The sequence below is a fragment of the Salvelinus alpinus genome, chromosome 6, assembly GCF_045679555.1.
Source record: "Salvelinus alpinus chromosome 6, SLU_Salpinus.1, whole genome shotgun sequence".
Lineage (NCBI taxonomy): Eukaryota > Metazoa > Chordata > Actinopteri > Salmoniformes > Salmonidae > Salvelinus > Salvelinus alpinus.
Genome location: NC_092091.1, coordinates 65687041 through 65695266, shown reverse-complemented (window position 1 = coordinate 65695266; position 8226 = coordinate 65687041).

Below are 8226 nucleotides of genomic sequence, written 5' to 3'. Positions count from 1 at the left end.
TATACTGTGAAAAGTGAACATCTCTTCATCTCTGAGAACTTTTCCTCCTGTGGTCCCTCTCTGAAGCGTCCTTAAATCTTCTTCCATAACTCCCAGGTCCACTGGGCATCCTAGCGGAGCGTTCAAGTGTCTGCCTTATCCCACTAGACTAGAAAGTAGCCAATCACTCAGTCACTGATGGAAACAGAGGGGCTCTTTCACCTGCTCTGGAGGAAGGAAAGTTAAGCTAGGTGAGGGGCTTTTAAAAAAAAGGAGCCTGACTGGAAGACACACTGGCCCTCATTGTCAGGATTTGCTGTCCTGGCAGCAAGGGAGAACTGTGGGAATGGATGGATGAAGCTGAAGAGGTGCAGGAAAGTCCTCTCCTCCTGTCTCCATGCTCTGTCCATCTTCCCAACTCAAACTCACCAAAAACTACTTAGTCTGATTCGATAGCCTCTGAATATCCTAAGTAGGCTCAATGCATGTTTTAGAGGTCAACCACCACTGGTAAACAGGGGCAGGGTATGATAAAGATCCATAGAAATATAATTAATAGAACAGGCTTGGAACCTCTGTACCCACGAGTTTACCAATCAAAACTGCCACGGTTACTCACAATGGCTGCCTGGGGTTGTGACGCAATAATTTCCAGGCTAATATAGAACGTTCAAGCAAATTTTGCTAACTGATGTGGCTCACGCAATGGGATGTATTTTTGTAATGTCAGTTGAGTTGATTCAACAAATCCCAGCACAGATTGATGGGTCCACTTCCTGCATTGCTCCTATGTGTACACTCAAAATTGCAGCCAGTTCACCCATTACGCCATAATTTACTTGAATGGAGATGCCCATTCTAATAATTATATTTCTATGATTATTTCACCCAATTAAACACCCAAACCTCTGGCCTTTCCCTTGCCAGGCATCACTTAGCAACACTTAACTGCCTCCCAGCATAAGGATATTAAGAGTATCTGGGAGGAAACAGAAACTGTTTGGCCTTCTATCCAAGCTGTTAGTTAAAAACAGGCTACAGCCACACAAAGGGCTGGGTTAAACTTGTCTGTAAACAGTACCATGCCTCCCTTTGATGAAAAAGAGAAAGCAGAGATTGACTTATCTCTAGATTAGTACAAAACAGTTATTTCAAGGGACAGCGTATTAAAATGGATTACTGTTCTAATGCAACTGTATTTAAACACTGATAATCATATTTCAACAGAAATGTCATTTGAAGGGAACAGAGTCCAAGGACTACAGGAAACCTGACTGACTATTATTACTGTAGGCCTACCACAAAGCTAACACATACAGTTCCTGTTTAAACACAGTAGTCGCTCTGTTCAGTCTGGTGTAGCATTACAAAATTCCGGGAACTTTCAATCAATTCCCTGGTTTTCCTGAAATCCCGATTTGAGGATCCCGGGATCTGGAGGGAATAAGCAGTACATTTTGCAACCCAATTCTGGTGACCTGTCCTCACCATAGGAGACTATTCATTTAGGTATAAAGAGATTATAAATTATGTTCAAGGAGGGCCAAACACTAGGCCATTTAAGTCGTATGTTTTTCATTTAACTAGGCAAGTCAGTTAAGAACAAATTCTTATTTACTATGACGGCCTACCCTGGCCAACGCTGGGCCAATTGTGCACCACCCTATGGGACTCCCAATCACGGCCGGATGTGATAAAGCCTGGATGTGTCTCACTAAATCATACACACCAACAAGAACTGTGAATGACTACATTTAAGTCATTTAGCAGACGTTCTTATCCAGAGCGACTTACTGAAGCAAATTAGGGTTAAGTGCCTTGCTCAAGGGGATTTGAGGAAGGCAGCTCGGGGATTTGAACCTGCGACCTTTCGGTTACTGGCTCAATGCTCTTAACCGTTAGGCTGTGCATAGGTCAATAAAAGAGTCCGTGTTTGACGACAGACATTTCTTCTGTCATTCCCATCAAGAATATAGGGTATAGATTCCTGGCTGATGATATGTGATGCCAGATAGCTGAGAGAGAACCCAACATACATAATGACCCAAATCAAGCAACAGCGATGGGAAGTGATTTAAAACTGCTTCCCACTGACATACATCATGTTCCAACACAGACCCCCAGCCGCTTCACTTCCTTACCAATACAAGCCTCTGCACTCTGTGTTTGAGTGCCTCGTGAAAGAACGGGGGCTGAATCCCAGACCTACCACCACCTGCTGGTCCCAGAGGAGAGAGAGGAGCAGGACCTGGGTTCAAATACTATTCAAAATCATTTCAAATACTTTCTCTGTGCTTGGTTGAGCTTGCCTGGATTACTGGATGAATAGCATAGTCCCAAAACTGCAAACGCTACCTATCTGGCACCCTAGGCAAATGCTCAAAGTTCTTGAAAGATTTCAAATAGTATTTGAACCCTGTGAGAGGAGTAGTCCAGCTGGGAAGGCTAATAGCATGGGGCTTGGGGATAGCCTCTCCCTGCTCTGCCTCTGGTCTAAGAGCTAGGGGAGGCAAGCACATCCTGATAAGACGCAATCTGGAGAAGAGGGTCGCACAGCCGAACGTCTGGCTGTGGCAGCATGTAGCCCTAGCTGACTCTCTTATAGCTGGGCAGTCCTCGTTTGCACAGCAAGGACTATGCACACACAGATAGTCGCGGTAGAACAATGTGTCAAACATACATGGAACACCTCATTCATTTCCCGAGTGGCGCAGAGGTCCAAGGCACTGCATCTCAGTGCAAGAGGTGTCTCTACAGTCCCTGGTCGAATCCAGGCTGCATCACATCTGGCCACGATTGGGAGTCCCATAGGACGGCGCACAATTGGCTCAGCATAGTCCGGGTTTGGCCGTCATTGTAAATAAGAATTTGTTTAGCCGACTTGACTAGTTAAATTTCAAAAAAGGTTAAATAAGAAATACAAAATTGAGTGAAGCTTGATCAAGCCACAAGCATAAGATGAATGGAGCTAATAAGAATAAGCGTATAAAGCCCATACTTAGAAAGACATCATGAGCGTAAGCTGGAGTGTGTCCGAGGGCCTTTGGATGATGAAAAACCAGATCCCTCCTTATTGCCTTTTTCCGGGATCCCCATTCGTTTTTGCGGAAGCAGAAGCTATTCTTCCTGAGGGTCTTCCAGAGAATACTGGACCCTGTTCCAAAACGGTAGATAATGGTACAGCAGCAGAACAGGCTATAGGGGGAAAACATCTAACCGTAGGGCTCGAGTCACATTCCCTACTTACCATTCCTCTCCAAGTGGAACGGTATGACTTTCAACTATCAGAGATTAGCATTTCACAACCAATGACTGCATAGAAGTGATAATTGAGGCAAATTGGATTAGGCTAATATCAGAGTGCACATTATGCTTATCAAAGCATGGCAATAAAGAAATAAAAAAGTGCCCATATGTTTGGAAGACCCAATACACCCAGTGTGTTCCACACTGTACTACAGAGGAGCCCAGACAGCTGCCGTCACTGACAGACAAACTATTGTGCAAAAAAAAACGATTTTACCAAAACACATTGTTTTAGGGACTGTAGTATGCTGTGCAGCGTAGGACTTTTCCCAGGCAAAGCCATGCGGGCTGCCTTCCTTCAGCTCACTGAGAGACTTCTGCCCCAGAGGTACCGGGAGGGAGGGAGGGACTGACTGACTGACTGACTGACTGTGTGTGTGTATACACCAGTCCCACCTGGTATACACACACACTCACACACTAATTAGCCCCAGAACTAGGGTTGTCAGTACTTCAAAATCCCCTGGTTTACTGTGTATTGTCCAAGCCTACCCAGAACTCTGTGGTCTCCACGGGTGCTTCCCAAATGGGGAATAGGGTGTAGGTAATAGGGTGTCAATGTCATTTGTGTTGTAGCCCCTGTGAAGCACAAGAGCCCATCTATAACCCCCTACATAAAAGGACAGCTGTCTCTACAGTGACAAGTCAATGAGTTACGACATGCCGGGCAGCAGCCAGGCATGGGCTCTTCTGAACATACTTTCCCCCTCAAATGAGAGCATTAAGGGGTGAGGACTTTGTCTGCAGTCAGCCCCCTTGGTCTCAATTCTCTGGGACTAGTCTAGGACTGCATAATACCCCTTAATCAGCTGGTCTGGGGTAGAGTGGTGCAGAGAAACACTTAAGTGACTTGAGTGGGGTGTTTGCACACACACACGGCATAGTAACATAGCCCTCAAAATACATATTTTCCTGTCCTGATTATAGCAGGTCAATGGCTATCGATCCTCTTGGTTGGGAACAATGAAGGGTTGAAAGCAAAAGTCATACCAGTCGGGTTCCGACAAAGCTGCCAGTATGTCTAAGCCAATAATCCTATTGGTTCGTTTAATCTTCAAATATAAAAAATGAGACTTGTGTCTGTGTAAAAAAAAAAATAAAGTTAACGATTATGCACTCTTTACACTGTCCATATTCCGCTCTGAAACTTGGGTCTTTGCTCCTATGCTTTTGAGGACTATTTGCCGAGTCAGTCAAAATGAGAGAAACGGGAGAAGCTTATAGCCAGTTGCCTTACAGCGTGATATTGTTGGGGACCTGGACCTGGAACAGTATGGACCCCCAATACAGAAGTGGGCTGTTCTGTTCGGGACCTAATGAATGTGTGGCACAGCCCACCCAGGGAAACAAAGGGGGGAGATTATCTAGCACTGCTGCAATTAGCAACGTCGATAACGAGAAAGCGCTCAACTCCACATCAATAATAGGATTATGCTAATATTGCTAATCATCTGATCACTCAGCCGACGCCTGATGTTAGACATGCCACAGAGCTCCGACTACAGCCACAGGGCACAGGTTGCCTTTTCAGGATCTGTGAACAAAAATCCCTTCTAACTACCTGTCAAATGATATGCAGAAGTGAATGTGTATTTCTTGGAGGAAAAGAATCTCAATTGACAAATGACACTACTTCAGGAGGCTGACAGACAGAAACACACACATCCCTCAAATTGGGTTTCAGATCATACACCACATTCTTTTGCCAGAATGTCAAACACTGGAGAGAAGAAATCAAAATCAGATGGGTGTTGATCTGCTCTACAGCTCGTCAGAAATGACCTGATTAGTAGTGCTGCTCTACGCTGATGTCTACTAACCAACAGAGATGAAAGGAGAGAGCAGATAAGTGTCCATGCAACAAACTGGAGGCTGAGGCTCTGTGATGCTGTGATCTAAGGGAGAACCTGAACAGTGGGTGGCCTGGCATCTCGATATGAAGTCAGAGACTAGCGAGTGTGGTTCAACGTCAATTCACAAGACAACAATCAACAGGGATAGAGCTCTAGACGTAGGCCTGCTTTTATAAGAGGTGAGGTGTAACACTACTTAAAAAAGGCAATGTAGCACCTATTTCTCAATGCCAATAAAACGTAAAAATAAGCAGTAAGACCAGATGGGGTGTGGTATATGGCCAATATACAAAGGCTCAGGACTGTTAAGCACACAATGCAGAGTGCCTGGATTCAGCCATTAGCCTTGTTATATTGGCCATATACCACAATCCCCAGAGGTGCCTTATTGCGATTTTAAACTGGTTACCGATGTAATTTGAGTAGTAAAAATAAAAATGTTATATATTGTTGAGTTTGAGGTTCTCTACAAAAAAAAGAAACATTCCCACAACACCCTGCGGTGAATGGAAAACCTGTGTGAGAACGAGGCGGGCGAATTGAGTGTCTACTCGTCAATCTGTAAGGCACATTTCATCCCTGAGACCTTCCACAGCTATCAACAATAGCTGGTATGGGCTAGTAAATATCCTAAACATAGCCAGTTAGTTAGGAAGCTAAAACAGGGAGGAGGGAGGAAATAATTAACTTTATTTAATCTGCTGCTTTCTAATACATTTTTACTCAAATAACATTTTCCACATAATTTCAGAAATTAGATTTTTATTCTATAAAAGATAGTAATTGTGTCAATGTTGTGAATATTGTACAAAAATCCTCACAGCTATTTTCCATATAAAAATGTGAAGTGCCACTTACAGTAGGCTACAGGCAATCTGTTCCTCCACCGTGTACAATAGGCTACAGGCAATCTGTTCCTCATAGAAATTACAAATTTGCTTTCAGGGTTTTCCTGCAGTCTGAATGGTTTTTATACGCAGGGACCATGAACTGCAAAGTAAGAAATAGTTGTTCCAGTGAGAACCAAAGTAAACTAGTTAATATACAGCACCTACTAAAAATAAAAAGGTGCATTATCTGCTACCTGGACAACAAAAAAAAGAAGAAATCTAATCATTTAAAAAAAAAAGTACAATAGGCAGAAATCACTTCCTGGTTGCAAAAATGATAATGTTTGCCTGATTTCAGTTTGAGACCAAACAAGCAATGAAGTATCGAAAAATCAGTGTACCAAAAACAAGGCTTGGGAAGTATACCGGGTATCTGGAAATAGCCACGGGATGGTTTTTCAATAAATGTTAAAGCTACTTTAAGTAAATACTTGCAGTCAACATGTGCAATATGTTAGGAGATAAAGCAGATCGCGTTCATTTTACCAGTCACAATCATTTTACATTATGAAGCTTGCCGTAGTTCCCCAGAACAGTTTAGCTAGTCACCGGTTTGTTTGTAAATAGCACAACACGAGAAAGCGAGAGCAGGTGAGACCAGCTGTGACAGGGTCGTGTTCTATATTGAAAGTCAGTGTTTTTTTGAGTCCTCAGGGATGTGCAACTATGGTTTCCCTTCACAGAAAAAAACACATTCAGCAGAAAACAGCTTTGTTTTCATCAGATGACAACAGAAGCGCAACGTTATTTGGCTGACACACACACCTAAATTAGCTTACAATGAAAAACCAAAGTATTTTTGTAAAACAATGTATGGCCATCATATTTCTAATGTTTATCATAGAAAGAATGTAGCCAGCTACATTTCCTAATGTTTTATCTTTCATTTTAGCGGAGAACAGTAGGCTGGCTACACCAAGAAAAGTACCGGAGAAAAGTTGGTAGCTGACTTGGCTAGTTAAATAACAAATAAACCTACACATCAGTCAGAGCGTTGTCTACTGATAGAATGCGCGGTTGTGAATTCTCATCCGAGTAGAAAAGTGACACGGTATCAGACAAGTTGTGCTTCAGAGCAGAAATTAGAATAAGAAACACTTTTACAAAACGCCGACATTTCTTATTCGTTTTCCCCCCACCCGAGTGAAAAACTGAGAATTCTGCATTAACTAGCCAGTTAAAATAAGTGGTCGCGTTACCTAAGTAAGTGGCTGAAATTGTGTTAACATTGTCGTGTTTAAGAAGTGTGCAATTGGCATGCTGACAGCAGGAATGTCCACCAGAGCTGTTGCCAGAGAGTTGAATGTTCATTTCTCTACCATAAGCCGCCCCCTTCATTTTAGATAATTTGTCAGTACTTCCAACTGGCCTCAACCGCAGACCACGTGTAACCATGCCAAGCCACATCTGGCTTCTTCACCAGCGGCATGGTCTGAGACCAGCCGATGAAACAGAAGTATTTTTGTCTGTAATAAAAGCGCTTTTATGTGGAAAAAGTCCTTCTGATTGGCTGGGCCTGGCTCCCCAGTCATGTGAAAATCCATAGATTAGGACCTCATTTATTTATTTCAATTGACTGATTTCCTTATATGAACTGTATCTCAGTAAAACTGTTGAAATCGTTGCGGTAAAATTTTTGTTTAGTAGATGTATAACTTTATGAGCTGGATTGCCCGTCTTTGGAATTAGTTTATTTTTGTTTGCACTCGTTAGCATATTTAGCTAGCAGCCGCCATGGAAATTCACTATTACTTGTGCTAATTTCGTTAGCATTCAAGTCATAGCTGCCCAATGGGCTTTTTGGCGACCCCTTGTGTACCAATCCGGTAATAAAATGACGGAATAACGGTATAAAAACCTGCATACCGCCACAACCTTATTTAAAAACGCTGTTTTATATAGAATAACCCCAAATATGGTATTTTCAGCTGGTGTACAAAACTTAAATGAGTTGGTGTACAAAACTAAATGAGTAAAATGAGAAGAAACTGAAGTAAAGAACGGGAAGCATTGACAAAGGTGGCTGTAAAACAAAATTAACAGGAGGAAGTTGATTTATTCAAAACGGGAGGTGGACCCAACAAAGGATTCATTGGTAGGCCTTACATTCATAAACAATAGAGGTAGGTGTGTGTACACTGGTATCCAACAACTGTACGTGTATGGTTTAGTTGTGCTTATGAAAAAGTCATAAACCA